This window comes from Martes martes, assembly GCF_963455335.1.
Source record: "Martes martes genome assembly, chromosome: 1".
Lineage (NCBI taxonomy): Eukaryota > Metazoa > Chordata > Mammalia > Carnivora > Mustelidae > Martes > Martes martes.
In genome coordinates this window covers 197,605,002-197,617,507 of record NC_137888.1, presented here as the reverse complement: position 1 = coordinate 197,617,507, position 12,506 = coordinate 197,605,002, and the positions used below count along the sequence as shown (strand labels likewise).

The following is a 12,506-nucleotide window of genomic DNA, read 5'->3' as shown; positions in this document are numbered from 1 at the left end:
GTACACCCCTGCCCGTGTCCATCCAGATGACCCCAGGAGGTCTGTTCCCCAAGCTGACTCCTTCACTGAGGTCACATGCCACCACTGAATGGCTGCCACAGGGCCCTGCCGTCGGGCTGTGTACGGAGGGACGCAGAGAGACAGAGAGAAGAGGTGATGAGGAGGAGATAAGGAGGTGGGAGAGGCAGCTGATGAGAGACAGACAGGCAGGCGAGATAAGGTCGGGAGAGTGACAGCAAGACGTGGAGGAGATAAGGCCTCCAGCAGCGGATTGGGGGGAGGGAAGGTGGGGGATGAGGCGTGCCCAAGCCCAGCCCTGCCACCCAGCCAGTGCCCAGCAGTCCAAGGGTTAAAGTACCACATAAAGCCGGCTCAGGCAGTCTCCTCCTCCTGCCACCCCCCATCCCTCCCAGCTTCTCTTTTCTTTTTGTCCTTCTCTTAGAACAAAATAATTTGTGGTGAATTCGCTCCTTCCCACAGAGCAGTGGCGATTAGAGGGCGAGGCGTGAGGCCTGGACGCAGGGCAGGGAGGATGGGGATCCCACGTGGGCACCAGGGCCAGGCTGCTCCCTGGGCTCCCTGGGTCATGCCTCAAGGCAGAAGCCCCCGGATGGGAGGCAGTGATGGAGACAGAGGTCAAGGAGGGGCCTGAGCCTGGGCGGGGGCGGGGGGGGGGTGTCACTGAGAAATGTGGGGAGGAGGCTGGAGACCAATGCCCTCTGCTGGGGGAAACTGAGACTCAGAAACAAGAAAGGACAGGTCAAGGCCACTAGACCCCGAGTGGCAAAGCCAGGTCCTTCATCCTCTCAGACTTCTCCTTCCCAGGTTTTAGGACTTTAAAGATTGACTGATTGACTGATTGATTTACAGAGTACGAGTGGGAGGGACAGAGGGAAAAAGAATGTCAAGATGATGCCACACACTGAGTGCAGAGCCCTGCACGGGGCTTGATCTCACGACCCTGAGATCAGGGCCCGAGATCACAACCCGAGCCAAAATCAAGAGTCGATCGCTTAACCAACTGCGTCCCCTCAGATTTCAGGACTTTAAAAATATACCTTTCCCAAGCATGGGCTGCTGCACGGGGGACGGGGGACGTATGGAGGCCCTGTCTCAGCAACACTGGTGGAAGCCTCGGCCGAGTGCTCCCTTGGCCCACTTGCACCAGCAGGGGGCGCAGCTGCCTGGCGTCTCAGGGCAGGGGATAAAGTTCCCACACCTGACTCCCCCTGTCAAGGTCATTCCCAGGTGTCCCAAACAGGTCTGTCCATAGCAGTGGCAGCCCCTGATCAGGGCGGCCTTCTGACAGCTCTCCTCCAGGGGCCCAGGAGTTCCTCCCCACTGGGTCCAGGGTGCCCCTGCAAATTGGCATGGTGCCTCGGCCAGGGCTCAGGGGCCCCAGAGGGAGTGGGTCTCCAGGTATCAGGGTCATACCCCAGGGCTCTGAAAGGCAGCATCAGGGCTTGAAAGCAGGCACCCTGCCAAGAGTCACCTCATCTCTGAAGCTCAGTGTCTGATTTATTAAATGAGAGACCAGCAGTCCCTGCTTTGCAGGCTGATGGAGGACTGCAAGGATCCTATGCTATCATTGCTACTGCTATTGTTGGAGATTGGGGCACCTGGGTGGCTCAGTGGGTTAAAGCCGCTGCCTTCGGCTCAGGTCATGATCCCACCGTTCTGGGATGGAGCCCCGCATCGGGCTCTCTGCTCAGCAGGGAGCCTGCTTCCTCCCTTCTCTCTCTGCCTTCTCATGATCTGTCTGCTATTGTTGGAGATCACCAGAATTCTGCAGAAGGAATTGCAGTCCCTCCCTGCCTCCACTAGCCCTGCTGGATCTGCACACTAAGGACCTGAAGCCATTGGCTCCCACTCCTGGGCAGACGACTTCTGTCTCCTGGGGTTGGCCCACCTCCAGCCTCACCCTCCTCCCAGGCCTCCCTGGGCAGCCCCTCTCCAGCCACCCTGTCCTTGTCTCCCAACACCTCAGCCTGAGCCCTGGAAGTGACAACAGAGGGGCCTAGACACAGGGATGCTACTGATAACAGTATAGCCAAAGCCAGCTCTCTTCCAACTTTCCCCAAGTTCGGGGCCTGTGTGTAACGGTCTTGGAAAATGCATATGCCCAATTCCATGTTCAAGAGCAGAGCTCTGGGACCAGCTAGACCTGGTCTGACTCTTGTATTCCTGCTTGCAGTTGTGCTACCTCTTGGAGCCTGGGGCTCTATCTGCCACACTTTTTCCCTGTCCCAGGGGCCCTATAGGATCACCCTCTGCTTGGCCCTGGTGCCAGCATTTGAGGTCTCTCCCGCCATTGACCTGGCATGCCCCTGCAGGCTTCTGGGTCCCCAGCCCATCCTGATGCCCACTACCACACTTTTGCTCATGCTGTCCATGCTTCCCTTCCACCCTTCCCTGCCTTTCTAAATATTTCCTAGAGCAAAGGTGGTAAAATGGGCTAGGAGGAGTTTCTGGGGAGATGAGGGCTAAATCCTAGAGCTGCAGGAGCCGGTCAAGCTACCAGCCAACCCTGTCCCCCAATCCCTTCGATTCGCCTCCGAAACAAAATAGCCTTCGTTCCTTCTATCCCAACTGCCTCACCCCTTGTAACATTCCCCTGGACTTGTTCCAATTGCCCCCGTCCCCTGGGGTGGGCCATGAGCTGAGCCCCATGTCCCAATGAGACTTGAGGGATCGAGCTCAGCAGATGGCCCAGCGCTGGGAGATAGGTCATTTCTCCACTGATGCTCTCTGAGGAGGTGCTTTCTCCCTGGAGGCCCCGCAGGAAGCCCGGGAGAGCCCAGGGCAACAGCATGGCCAGGGCTGATGCCCCTAGACCCCAGACTCTAGCCCTGGTCCCTGGTCCCAGCTCAGATGCGACAGGTCGGGGTGCACCGGGAACGGGGCCTCGGCCACCACAGCAGGACTGCATGCCTGCTGGTGTCCTTGGCCCAGCGAGCTAACTGGAAAAACCCAACAGCTCCCACGGCAGCACGGCCTCCGGGGCCCCCACCTCCGCAGAAGCAGCTGGCCTACAGGTTGCGGTTTGACACAAGCCGTGATGGGGGAGGGGTGGCAGGGGCTCCATCCCACAGACAGGGTGAGTAGTAGTGGGCCAGGGCAGCAGACGAGCAGACAAGCTGGCTGGAGCCAGATGAGCACATAGAACAGGGAGAACGGGGGTAGCTGAGACCCCAAGGGACAATAATTCAGGAGGCAGCTTGCAGCCCCTCGTTCCCAGGGGTCCCTGGCTCCCCTCCCTTGTGCCAGATACCAATGGCCTCCTCCCCTTGAGGGCACCTCCCACCATCAGTTATGGAGACCTGTCCCCCCATCCCTCCCCTCATCGTCTCACCTCCCTCCCTGCCGTCCCCCCACCCCCACCCCGCGCCCTCCTCTCCCCCACCCCTGGTGCTGGCCTCAACCCCAGCCTTCTCTCAGCTCTACTGATTCTTTAGTCAGGCAGTATTTCTGGCCAGCCTTTCAGCCTAGGGATGTCCAGGGTTTGTGAAGGCCCCAGGACCTCTGCCCGGCCCCCTGTGTCCCTGGGTGGTTGCACATAAAGAGAGGAGGTGAACCCAGAGGGCACGTGGAAGAATGGTGACCTTGGACGGGAAGCACAGGGATCCACATGGGGGCGGATGGAGCTAGCCTCGTCCCCACGGCTCCCAAGCATCCTGACTAGGAGTGGGGTTGAGTTCTGAGGTACCTGGGAACAGAGACAGCCACCACAGGATACAACGGGCCCCGGAAAGCTGGTGGCGGCGGGGCCTAGCCCTGAGCCAGCACCCAACCTGCCCAGGGAGAGGAGTAAGGTGTGCGGAAAGGGGAGGAAAAGGAAGGCGAGGAGAAGCGGAGCAGCGCGAAGTCGGAAGAGGGAGGATGGTGTGTTGGCTCTGGCCACCCTGGGGCAGATGTTTTCATACCTGACCTCACTGATCCTGGACAACCTGAAGAGGGACTCTTCTGATCATGCCCACTTAGTGGACGGGCCACTGAAGGCCAGAGAGCTTAAGTTCTACAGGAGAGCTCAGATTCGAATTGGATCTGTCTGCCCCAAAGCCCTTGCTTCGGGTCCCACTCTGTGCGGTCTGGTTTTCCGCACTTAGTCCCATACTTGAAGGTGAAGGGAGCACAGGGCATCGGCGGGGGCCCTGGGGGGCGGGTCAGGGTCACATGGAAGACCTGAGGACTATGGGAGGCAGGAGATCCATTCTGGAGGGGCGGAGGGGCGGACCAGCAAAATCAGCCTGATCAACTAACCAACCACCCAACCCTAGGAGTAAGAACAGGCGAGCGTGAGCCTCCTCTCCGCAGCGAAGATGAACGGGCCCTAATCTCTGGAAAATTAAATCAGAAAGAAAATGGAACGAGAAAGATTTGACACAGGCTGGGCCCTGCTTCTGGCTGTCTCCTCAAATGCTCAGACTGAGCTCGGTGTTCAGCTAGCTGGCTGCCCCAGCACCCTTGCCCCCTCCCACCACCCAGGTTCCTGGGCAGGGCACAGGCAGGATTACTCCTTCCCCTGGCTTTGTGGGGGAAATCGAGGGTACTGACATAGCTGCTAATCACCCCTGAAGACCATAGGATCGAGGGAGTAGCCGGGCGCCCTGTGGTCCCCTCCCCCTGAAAGCACTCGGGATAGATGCAGGACAGGCTGTGGCTCCTGGGCTTTTCCTGAGCTCCACAGCCCAGCTCCTGATGGACAAGGGGAACTGTCCCCCAGTGGGTGCACAAAAACCCTGACCCAGCTGCTCTGGTGACATGCCAGGCCCTGGTCTCTGTGTGTGACCGACAGCTCCCTAGGGGGCCGGGGAGTAGCCCCCTCTGTCACCCTAGAGCACAGCAAGGGCCCCTCAGAGGACATGGTCAGTGCACGGACAGGGGTCGTGGGCCACGTGCTGACATGTCCCCCAGCTGCTGACGTTCCCCAACTGTCACAGCAGCCCTCATGTGGCCATGCCACCCTGCCACTGTCAAGCGGGGGGGGGGCGCTCCCCGGTTAGCCATCTATGGTGTCATGTCACAAGCAGGGTCAGGACATTGTGGTGCTGACTGCCACATGATTAACATTCATATTGAACAGGTATTTCCTGGAATGAACCCCCATTTACAGGAAGTCACAGACACCACCCAGGCCATGCCAATGCGGCCCCGTGTGGGCTCCAGTGGAGAACACGAAGGCAGTGTGGGGGCAGGGAGGAGGGCTCCTGGCCTGGCTTCCAGGAGCAGGTCAGGATGTGGCCCCTCGGATCGGTGGCCTATTAATTGCTCCACTTCCTCCCCACCCCTGGCCCCACATCCTCACATTTCCACACGCCACATTCACGCCACAGGCTCTGTGGCCCTCTTAAGCCTACGGCAGCAGAAATGGACCAGATCTTGTCCCAGCCCTCCCAGGACTTGCCCAGTCATCTAACAGCAGAGGGGTAGTGGCAGGGAGAGGCAGGCAGGAGACACCGGGGATGGGGCTGGCCTGCTTGTGATGGGGGTGTCTAGGAAAAGATTGGGAAGGCCTTACAGGGGAGAGGCTGAAAGGCTCGGTGGGAGTCTGCTGGACTTGGGGCTGGTGGGGGGATAAGAGGGGTGGGCAGGAGGAGTGGCAGGTGTAGAGGCTGGGAGGAGGGGAAGTCAGTGGGCCCCTTAGCAGCAGGAGTACAGGGGTGTGTGGAGGGCAAACGGGAGTCTGGCAGTCAGATTCTGAGCAGAAAGGGAGGTAGCTGCCCAGGAGGCTCAGGGGAGGGAGAGTGTGGCCTAGACCAACAGGTGAGAAGGTTCTGGTGGCTCAGTGGCCCCTCAGCCCCCCAGAGGCAGCTGCTAGAAGCTCTCACCGGCAGATTTCCCTTAGAAAAACTCACAGGGGCACAAAGCCCCGCCGCCACCCCCAGCAACGCCTCCCTGTTTTTAAAGTTAAAGTTTAGTTGACTGTCATCCATTACCGCAATTAGTACATTATGTCTAATTATGCAATTAGTGTAAAAAGTGCACTTGCTGCTGAGAATGGGAAATTACGCTGCCTCGTTACGTTGTAAAATCCATGTCATAAAAAGGCTCAGTCTCTTGTTTTTCAAAAGACACAAAACCCAACACAAAACAATAAACCCAATCCTCCCAGTTGAGCTAGGGCCAGTCTGCGAGGCCCTCCTTGCATTTGCCCCCCCACGCAGACCCCCACCTCTGTGAGGTCAACTGCTCGCCGCAGGGCAAGGCCTGAGCCTCCAAGATAGAACGTGCGCAGGGCGCATTCCTGGGTGTGGCCCATCTTCAGCCTCTGAAACAGATGTGAATTTCTAAGCTGACTTTAAAACCATAGTAATCCTGATTATCCATCCATTATTCCAGACTTGACTTGGAGCAAGGCCTCTGCGTGTTAAGGCCTGTGTATTTCAGGTGAGAGCAGTCCTGTGTGTGGGGGGGGGGGCATGGCTCCACCCAGCTCCAAGCACAAATCCTTTCTCCAAGGTTCCTGAGGGCCCAGGTCTGAAGTTCCTGATGGCGTCTGTGACGGCGGGGCATTTTCCCGCTTAGGGGAAACTGGAGGAACTTTCCCACACTCCAGACTACCAAGCCGTGGGAACATTGCCTGGACAGAGAGGGAGCTCCCCGTCACAGGAAGCATGCAAGCCCAGCTGTCAGGGGTGCTGAGCAGGAATTCACTCATGGTCATGTGCAGCTGCTGGTCTCTAGGCTGCTGTCATCAGACAGCAGCTTTCCCATGCCTGTGTACCTATGCGAAGCTTGTAGTCTGTGACTTTCTTCCCTAGGTTCTGGCTCCCTTGGTGGCCAAGCAAATTGTCTGGGGTGGGTGGGAGGTGAGAAAGGAATCTGGTAGGGTAGGGGCTTGTCTCGCTATCACAGAGGTGACAGTGCCAGAAGGCCAAGTCCATGGGGGCTGGGAGGGCACACTCCAGTGTCCCTGATTGCCTGTGTCAGCACTGGGCACCTGTGTATCTCAAAAGGGTGATGCAGGGCCATGGAGACTCCCTCCCAGCCAAGAATCTGCCCCGACCTCACAGAGGTGATGCACGATCCTCCCACGGCCGCCACCACCCAGCTCAGACAAGGTGCTCCCAGAGCTGAGAAGTGGAAACATGGAGCCCCAGCATCCTAGGGCCCATGGGGCACCAGGGCCCCTGCAACCCCACCCGCCTGCACTGGGCACCCATTAGTTCTGGGTGTGCCCAGGTGTCTGGGTGCTGTCCACACCCCAGTGGAAAGCAGCCGGGTTATGGGGATGGAGGGTGCCTGGACCTTACTAGATGGACACCTGTTGCCCAAACACAAGGCGTGGGTCGCTGACAGTTCTGGCCCCCAGGCCTTTGTGTACTCACGTGCTCCTGCAGAGCAGGGGAGCATGTTATGGCCCAGCCGCATGGACACCAGAGGAGAATCTCAGGGCCCCTGTCCCCCAGACTTGGTCCCGGAGAGCCTCAGGAGCAGGGGACGGGAGCCCGAGGTAAATGCAACTGCAGGCAGATCCAGAGCCCCTGCTGGCTGCCAGCCCTGAGCGGGGAGCCACCGGCTGTTGAGGCAGCTGGGAGGGAAGCTGTGCCCAGCACACCAGCCGGCACGGGGGAGTGCGAGTAAACACACCCGCGCTTCCCAACTTGTGTGGCTGGTGTGGGCGCCTGTGTTTATGGGAAACAGGTTGTTTGTGCCAGCGTCTGGGCCCCCTTGCCACTCACCCTGGCTCGCTCTCTCCCTGTCTCCCCACCGGGTAGGCCCCACCTTCCTTGCCTCAGCCTCTCAGCTATGGAGAGACAGCGGGGGTGACAGGCCCTCCCCTCCAGGTGGTGAGCCAGGGCTCGGTGCTTCACCCATTGAGTCGGAACGCTCCTCAAAAGCAGGTATGGTGATCGTCCCCATTTTACAGCTGAAGAAACCAAGGCTCTGGCGGCTGGAGATACGGGCTGGAGACTAGGCTCGGGGTGGAGGAGTCCATGACACTGGGCCTCTCAACTCCAGTCAGCAGTTCCAGGTCCTAGGGTCCCAGAAGCCCCCGCCCACACCCCTGTCCACAAGCCTGGTCACCACCTTGAGGAGCCCTGGCCCAGCATGGCCTTAGATGTGGACCCTGCCCTCAGAGCTGGGGGCACAGCTCCTTTCTTCCACACACGGCCTGGTCACGTGGTCTGCCATTTGGCTTCTTCAGTCCCTTTACCCCTGCGCCTGTCTGGGCCCTGTGAGGCCCTACCTTCTGCCTCTCGGGAGCTAGAGTCCTGGCAGGCCAGGGTGCAGGGCTCTGGGAGTTGGGGGGCAGGGGCGCCAGCAGACCCTTGGTGGCCCAGGGAGGAACCCTGATCATTTCATGGCTCTAGCTGTTATGGAGATCTTATCTAAGTGACTGTCCCTCAATCCAGAGTACAGAAACTTACCCCCATAAACACCCTCATGAGATGGGTTTGAGGCTGAGCCTAAGGCTCAGAGCAAAGGACAAAGCCCACTTCCTCTGCCCACATCACCTCCATTCCACCCTCCCAGCAGGGTCTGGGACAGGCCTCTCAGGGACCCCAGAATGGCCAGAGACCGACCTTGTCCTGCGAGTCCTCAGGCAGGCTTCCTGGGAAGGGGGGCGTGGGCCCACCTGATTTTTCTTTATCCGTCCCCCTCCCGACCTATGACAAGGGCACCAGGAGGTGCTCAGCAGCTGGGTGGCTTCTTATCTCACAGACGAGGAAACTGAAGTGGCAAAGAGTCAGAATCTGTCCCAAGGGTAGCCCTTCCCGTCCCCGGAGCCCCCTCCACTTGCAGCAGAGAATGGCTAAAAAGCTGTGGCCCGAATCCTGGCCCTGCTCTTTACCAGGCGTGTGGCTTGGCATGAGCCTTCGCCCTCGGCATCCACACAGCCTTGAGCTGCCTCAGCCAGGCCTTGGGGGTGTTCCCTCAACGATGAAAGGTCAAATGCAAGGTGCTGCTGGCTTCTTGTGGGGCATCCTTCCAGGGCTGCTCCCAAGGCCCTCACAGATTTCCCTGCCCCACGCTGTCCTGCAGGGCCAGACTTTCCAAGCCTTGCAGGCTGGAAGTCTGCCCTTTGCTCCTGAGACTGGCTGCTGAAGGCATCGCCAAATAATGACAGCACCAATCACAAGGACAGGCCCTCAGGCCAGCTGCTTTTGTGAAAACATGAGAGTCAGGTATAGGGGAGAAAGATGGAGATAGAACTAAGGCTGGGAGGTAGCTGTGGCCTCCTGTGGTATCAAGGGACCGTTTGGGGGTGCCTGGGTGGCTCAGTGGGTTAAAGCCTCTGCCTTTAGCTGAGGTCATGATCCCAGGGTCCTGGGATCGAGCCCTGCATCGGCTCTCTGCCCAGCGGGGAGCCTGCTTCCCTTCCTCTCTCTCTGCCTGCCTCTCTGCCTGCTTGTGATCTCTGTCTGTCAAATAAATAAATAAAATCTTAAAAAAAAAAAAAAGGGACCATTTGGGGGCAAGGTCACTGCAGGGTCCTGCCCCATCCCTGTGCACACACTGTAGCTCCAGGTACACACACCAGACCTTGCAGATGAGCTCACACACACACCGACCTCACCACATTCGGGCCCAGTGCCCCAGAAGCTGCTTGGGACCTTGCCAGGCCTCACACTTAGGCTCATAGAGAAAGCACCACAGCCTGGATGGACCCACTGGCTGTCACGGGGTGTCACCTGGGTGAAGCTCTGTGGGTTTCCATCCGTACCTCAAAAGGTGGTCTGCAGCCATCTGATATGTTCTAAGCAGTGAAGCTTTCCTGGGCCCAGATGGTTGGGGCTACCTGAAGGTCGTGGTCCTAAATCCTGCTGATGGACACGGCCTTGGAGAGGTTCCTAACAGCAAGGGTGCTGGGCCTTGTGGCGACAAGGACATGGCTGACGGAGAGTGGCTTCTAGATCTGGTCCCTAGGAGGGTCACAGTGCTCAAGTGTTGGGTGCTGCTGACAAGGCAGAGGGGGGCAGAGCCGAGCGGGACCCTGCCTGCTGTGAGTGTGCAAGCGAGGGTACAAGGAAGCACAGCCGTGCCGGGCTATCTTACCCACACCCTGCATCAGCGCCTCCCAACCCCATCTCTGTCCTTCCCCTTGTTTGTCTTTTATTTTTCTCCCACTTCCAATTTATAGGCTCTTCTCGAATTTTATGTATCTCTGTAAGTGCCCTAAAATCTTGTCGTGTATGTCGGAAGCATACATAAACAAACGGTATTTGGACAACGGAGGCCGTGCACACACTGGAGCCACACCGAGGACAGGCACATACTGGGGACATGTGTGCACCAAGGACACGCACAAGCTGGGGACACACACCAGAGGGGACCCCTTCTCTCCCATCATTTGGACAGGGAAATTGCAGATTTTCACCACATGAGGGTTTCCCAGGGCGAGGGGGCTGGTGATCTCCACACCCCTCTGAGCTGGGTGCTCCTGAGCCAGGCTGGCCCCTCTCTGCTCCTCTCCGCATTGCACTGTGGGTTGGCAGGGCCCAGCTCCAGGTTCTCTCTCTGTGAGTTCAAGAACCCAGTGGCCACCAGGCCCAGTGCCTGTCTTCACTGCGTCTGCACGCAGTGTTTGCCGTGCAAACGAACTGTGCAAACAGGACCGGGTGCCCAGCTACACTGGCGAGCACCACAAGGGCCCTTGGTCTGAACAGCCATGAACTTGGAAGTGAGAGTGCTGTGCTCAGGGGAGGCAGATGCTCTGTCTGGACTCCCACGCCAGGTGGGCCACCTCCTCGGTACCCAGCTTTGGGGGCTACTTGATGGGTTGAGGACCACCATCATTTATGGGGGCAGAAAACACTGCCCACACCAGTGGGGCCTGTGCGAGCATCCATGCTGGCCATCCATTGTGTCGAACCCTCACAAGCCCTTGTTGTTGTCCCCATTTCACAGACAAGGCCACTGAGGCACAGAGTAATTGGTGGAGCTGGGATTCAATGTCTGCTACACAGACTAAGCACAGGCTGGGGCAGCTTCCAGACCCCTGTTTCAGACCCCTGCCCCCTCCTCCCCCCAGCTGGTCTCTACTCCATGGGAAGCTGTGACCCTCCGCAGCCCCAACCCTGCCTCCCTGGCTTCCTCCTCCAGGAAGCCTTTCTGAATGCTCCTTCAGCTATGTCCCTGGGGCCTCTTGCCTGGGGGCTATGGACATCAGTGGGGGTCAGCTAACCCAGGTGTTTGCAAACCTTGCCCTGTTCTAAATGTTCCAGGAGAGCTCATCATTCAGAGGCACCTGGGTGAACCCTCACAGGAAATGCAACCCCTTCAGGACAACAAGCCCCTAATTCATCTGCCCAGGATCATCACTCAGATTGAGGCCTGGTGCCAACTGAATCCTCAGTGGGCCCACTGGCACCCAAAGAACGCATCAGGCCCCGAGGCCTAGCTGTCATTTGTCCAGCCGGTCTGCCCAATGGGACTGTGGGGAGGACAAGGAAGATTGCACTGGACCCAGGGGTGGACATACCCCAGAGAGGTGTGTCTACCTGCAGGAAACCATCCCGGCCTCGCCAATCTGGAAGTCTAGCACTTCAGGATCCAGGTGGGTAAACTGAGTCCAAAAGGGAGGGGTCAGCAGCAGGGCAGGGCCAGGAAGACCCAGGCTCCAGCCGCTGGCACCTCCTTCTGTGCTAGGGAGGGTGGGGAAGACTTTCCAGAAGAGGAGTGGAAACGGATGGGCAAGAAAGAGCGTCCCCCTGGCCGGGGATGGCAGACAAAGGCAGAGCCGAAGGAGTAGCTAGGCACGAGGCCTGTGAAGAAAGCTGCTGGGCAGGGGTGTCTAGGGACAGGACAGAGGCAGCTTTGTCCTCCACCCCTCCTTGGAGCCTCGGGTGGGACCTCTCTGACAACTGTGGGGTCACCTGGCAGACTGGGAGTGGGAGGCCTGGCCTTCTGTCCTCTCTGCCTTCCCTCCCCCACATTCCCCAGGCCTAGATGCCCGCCAGGTCTCAGTGGTGTCGATGCTCTGGGCTCCCGCGTCCTCTGCTTAGCGACCTCCAGCAGGAGGGAGGGACGCCTGAGCTTCTAGCTCTGTCAAGGGCTCCCTGAGCAAGGAGGCGACGAGGGCAATGATACCAGCAGGACGAGAGCGGAACAAATTGCCCCAATTATGTAAGGTGGCCCTATTTCCTCCTTAGCAGGGAGAGGAGACTGGGGAAGCGATGTTCTTCATAACCCCTCCCCACCCACGCCACTGGGCCTGCTGGGAGACCCCTCACAGAGGCCCACTCACAGGTCCCCCCACACCAAGCAAGGTCTGTAGGTCCAGGTCACCAGGGGTGCTAGGGAAGGATCTTGGGGAAGGACTCCACGGCCCCCTTCCTGGGGCATGCAGGACGGGATCGGGGCAAGAAGCCTGGTCTGTCCTGTTCAGTGTCTCTGAGTGTACCCTAACCCCTGCTTTTCTTGCCTGTACACTGGGATGGGCAGCCCATGCCCCAGGCTTCACTCCTCTGGCCCCCATGGAGCCCTAGGGAAATCTGAGCCTTTCCAGAATCCAACTACAGTCCCTACCCTGCCATACCTCCATCGGGACGTGCTCAGGT

General features: G+C 58.8%; 1 protein-coding gene across 3 annotated transcripts in view; it reads right to left on the bottom strand.

Moving 5' to 3' along the window:
* CACNA2D2 (calcium voltage-gated channel auxiliary subunit alpha2delta 2) overlaps window positions 1-12,506 on the bottom strand; it is a gene marked incomplete at its 5' end in the record, with an annotated part of 138,620 nt that overhangs the window by 69,925 nt on the left and 56,189 nt on the right. The gene's annotated exons all lie outside the window — the stretch shown is intronic.